The sequence below is a fragment of the Pinus tabuliformis genome, chromosome 5_2 (assembly GCF_031772625.1).
Source record: "Pinus tabuliformis cultivar Carrire ecotype Pingquan chromosome 5_2, CPIR1, whole genome shotgun sequence".
Taxonomy (NCBI): Eukaryota; Viridiplantae; Streptophyta; class Pinopsida; order Pinales; family Pinaceae; genus Pinus; species Pinus tabuliformis.
The window spans coordinates 582569655-582574256 of record NC_142306.1 but is presented as its reverse complement, the minus strand read 5'-3'; the positions used below and the strand labels follow the sequence as shown (position 1 = coordinate 582574256).

Below are 4602 nucleotides of genomic sequence, written 5' to 3'. Positions count from 1 at the left end.
TTTCCAAGTTATTAATTTGTTTTAGTTTCCAAAAAAATTACATATTTGAATATTGATATAAATTATATTAACACTATCTATCTATTTATATCATAATATTATATTAGTTTAATTTAATGATATATATTTAACATCTTCCCACATAACTTTTTCAAGAGTCATTGCTACCGTCATATAACTTTGAAATATACTCTAAAATATCTATAGAAAACTTTTACTCTTTTAATGCTGTAATGCTCTAAATTTGCTGGATTGCATGCAGGCGTGTGCACATGGGGTGATTCTGAGAATCGCCCCGCCACCCCGTGATTCTCAAAATCGCCCCAGCGATATATTGATTCTAGTGTTAAAAACAATTGGCCCATGTTAAAATTTCTTGGCCCATATGGAGATGGAAATTTCTTGTAACACAGTTGGCCCATGCTAAAAACTAACTTACAACATACAACATGTCAGACACGTAACTATTCTTTTAGCCATATTAATAAAAATGATCATCTAAACAAAAATAAAGATCATTGATTTACTGCATCGATTTAGAGAATAAGAAGTTTCATTTCTTGAAATGGATATTAAAATACAAAATATAGCTACATACACGTGCAAGTAAATGCCAAATTCTACATCTACACCTCTACCTGTTAACCACTACCAAACTGAAAAATCAAAGAAAATCTTACAAAAGTTAACCCTCCCGAAAATAATGCATTTCCAGAAATCTCTCACAAAATTCATTTGCTTCTGGAGTCAGAGACTTAGTCTACCTCCTCCATCTTGCTCTCCTCCTGGATGGAGGCATCATCTTCCAGAGGCGGCATGTCTGCATCCACCTCAGCGGTGACATCGTCCTCGATGCTTAGCCCAAGCTTAAGCATCCTGTGTATCCTGGCAGCGAATGTGTTCGGCTCCTCCAAACTGAATCCTGAGGTGAGCAGTGCGGTCTCATACAAGAGCATCACCAGATCCTTCACCGATTTGTCATGCTTGTCTGCCTCGGCTCTCTTTCTCAGCTCCTCCATGATGGCGTTCTCCGGATTGATTTCCATTGTTTTCTTGCTGGACATGTAGGACGACATGGAGCTGTCGCGCAGGGCCTGGGCCTTCATTTTAACATGGGCGCGATTCTAGTGTTAAATTTGCTGGATTGCATGCAGGCTTGGGCACATGGGGCGATTCTGAGAATCGTCGGGTGGCGGGGCGATTCTCAGAATCGTCGGGTGATTGAGAAGGGGATTGGAAATAGCACATTGATAAAATAACTCAATTTTTTTTAATTTTAACAAGGTACACAAGGTAATCTTTATAGTAAATAGCCAGGAATTCAGTTTAACGAGGTAATCTTTATAGTAAATAGCGAGGAATTCAGGTAATCTTTATAGGTAATTTTTTATTAATTTTAACGAGGTAATCTTTATAGGTATTTTTTTTTTAAATTTAACGAGGTAATATTTATAGTAAATAGTGAGGAATTCAGTTTAACCAGGTACACAAGTTGCTATTTCCAATTGAACTATAGTGTAGGACATTGTAGACATTTCTTGATTGGCAATATTTCCTAATCATAAAATTGCGGGGTAAGCTCTTTGGAGTTACGACCGTTTGTTTGTTTTTCTGTTTCTGTTTTTTTATTATTATAATAATAATAGATTTTGTTGACACTTTCCGATGTAGCAAGAACATCGTTCAAATGAATCAAATTGAAGATTAACACAACAACTCGAGTGTGAGGCTTTGCGACAAATGGTATAGAACTGTTGAAGAACCCTAATCTCTTTAAAAATACACTGTAAAGTTCATGTTTTGGGGTTCTTTCTTGTAAAAGACTTTGTAAGCAACATCATATCAGCTCGTGCGAATTGGGCTCGTATAATACGTAGGTGGTCACCAAGACATCATAGACATGGGGCGATTCTGAGAATCGCCGTGTAAGGTCCTCGAGTTTGTTGACCCAACCGGGCGTGGGTGAGCGCACACGACGAGCGCGCGGATGGGCGCACGGGTGAGCGCACACGGCGGCCGCGCAGGCAGGCGAGCAGGCGAACGGACACAGCGGGCACGCGGGCGACATGCGGGTGGGCGCACGGGTGAGCGCACATGGCGGGCATGCGAGCGCGCGGGCAGGCAACCGCACACGGAGATGCGACGAATAGGCGAGTCATGTGCGATGAAACATTGTGGCGATATAACTTGCGATGGATGTTTATACCCTTGGGAGCGTGAAAAGATGGAGTTAGGGGCCAACTCACACAGAGGGCAGGCCGATTCATGGTTTGGGCGTTTGAGGGTGCGTACATGAGGATTTGGTGGTCGACTGGGCAAGCCACCACCACACTTGCGATGTGTATATATATGAGTGCGTTGGAGCTCATTTCAACCAATAAGCTTCGCACTTGTTCTTCGCTCTTGGAAGATTCTCTTGTGCGCAGTTTTAAGGGGAGACAAGCGCATAACTCATGTGCTCCTCTTTGGTAGTTCGCACTTGGTGAAAGGCGCTCTTGGTGAGAGGTGGATACGTTGGGCAAGACGTGCCCGGGTGTATTGTGCGGAAGTGTTATTGTGCCAGGACTTGGCGGGGGTGTCTTGGTGACTCGGGGGAGCACCCGCCCACCGTGCAAGGTGTGCACGAATGTTGTAAAAGTGTCGGTTTGTGCTAAGACTTGGCAAGGGTGTCTTGGTGGCTCGGGTGAGCACCCGCCCATCGTGCAAGGTGTGCACAAAGGTGAACGGAGGTTCACCTTGATTGTAAAATTGACTAAGTGTAAATTTGGGGTTTCCCAAGATTTAGCTTGGACATTGTAAAAATGATGATTATATAATATATTGATTCGAGCAAACTCATATTATAGGGAGTTGCCCCTCCCTTTATACTGTGCAATTGTGTTCTTGTTATAATTGCTGTTGATAATGAATGAGTATGGGTGTTCATTAGTATAAAGGATAAACATAATATTGCTTGGTTGCGAAACACAAACTAAGGAAAAAGTGTAATAGGCGTAGTCCACGAACATTAGTATTGGTGAAAAAAAAGTGTTCGGTGGTGCCACACCTCGCTATAAGTGGTTGGAAGACTACCGCAGGTGTAGCGGCGTGACAGGAAAGAAAGTGTTCGGTGGTGCCACACCTCGCTATAAGCGGTTGGAAGACTACCGCAGGTGTAGGGGCGTGACAGGTGGTATTAGAGCTCGGTTGGAGCTGGTGAGCAAGGTTGCTCGTGACGAAGTGACAGTGGAAGCAGGTACTTGCGGGTGAAGGAAGCTAGTTTCACATACAAGTAGAACAAGGGCCGGTTCATGGTTGCAGGGAACTTGGTGAAGCTGGTGGATGGTAAAACAGATTTAGCAGGGGTGAAGCTTAGTACTTGTACCAAGCTGAACGACAAGGCATGGCAGGTTTGGAAGAATGCGAAGGGAAGCTCTTGCTTACTTTATACAGGTTGAAGAGGTTGAAAAAAGAGAATCCCCGGATTCGGAAGGAACTTGAAGTCTTGGAAAAGAATGTTGAAGACGAGCTTCTTCAACTTGGTTGGACAATGGAGCAAGGTGAAGTTGCAGATTGTGATATCAAGGAGGAGGAAGTTGTGATGTTTGAAGTTGTTGTAGACATGACCATGATGGAGGATGAATTTGAGATTGATCAAGTTGGACCAGGATCGTGCAGTTTGCAGACATGGATGAATGATGATACTCACATGGAGGAGCCTTATGATGATGATGATGAAAAGCAAGGATTGTTGATTGTTGCAGGACTTGTTGGGGTTGTTTGTGACCTTATGGTAGAAGGTACAAAGGCCCGTGACAAGGGAGGAACATGATGATCGTTGTGGAGGAGTGGGTCATGTTTTAGCCACTTTGGCTAAGTGCCCGGCATGACTCATGGATAGATTGGGGGGCACACACTTGAGGTACGATGATGCTTGGGTGGACTTCTCATGGCCGAGACCAGGAGATAGTCTTGGTGGAACCTTTGGTGGAGGAGCTATGATGGAGAGACTCATGTGATGATGATATGGTTGGGTGACCGAGTTCACTAGACCGAAGATTGCAGCTTGGATGAGGATGACTGATTGTTGTGATGGGTCTACATGGTTGGGCTACATGGGAAACTTAGTCATGGACATCAGGTTGGAGACATGGAGCATGGCAGTCTTATCTAGGGACATTGTGCAAGAGCACTTGTAGAGGTGTCACGTATGGGCATCCAATGAGGAGTGCCAAGGCAGGGATGTTGTGTAGGTAGATTTGCTGATGTGACATGGAGATGTTTTACTTATGAGTCTATGGGGAGGTTGTGCACTCTTGTATAACGAGGCCATGGACTTGGATGGGATTGTGAGTAGACTATGGAGCATTCCTACTACATGGAGAGCTGAGGCATCTTGCAGAGACCTTTGGGCCGAGACTTGTATGCTTGCTGAGATGTTGGTTGGGGATGGTTTATGGAGCTCATGATAACATGAGATTGTTGTGACTTTTAGGGACTTCATACATGGTGGACTTAGAGGATCTGATGCATTGAGGGGCTGAGGTCAGAGACTTTGATGCAGGATGGGGTGCATACTTTCAAGTACATGTATGGGAATGGCTTGGAAGAGTGACTTGATGT

At 44.0% G+C, this 4602-nt stretch overlaps 1 pseudogene; it reads right to left on the bottom strand.

The window, feature by feature from the left end:
• Positions 1 to 755: 755 nt before the first annotated feature.
• On the bottom strand, positions 756 to 1106 carry LOC149160324 (heat shock protein 82 pseudogene; annotated as a pseudogene).
• Between the last annotated feature and the right edge of the window lie 3496 nt (positions 1107 to 4602).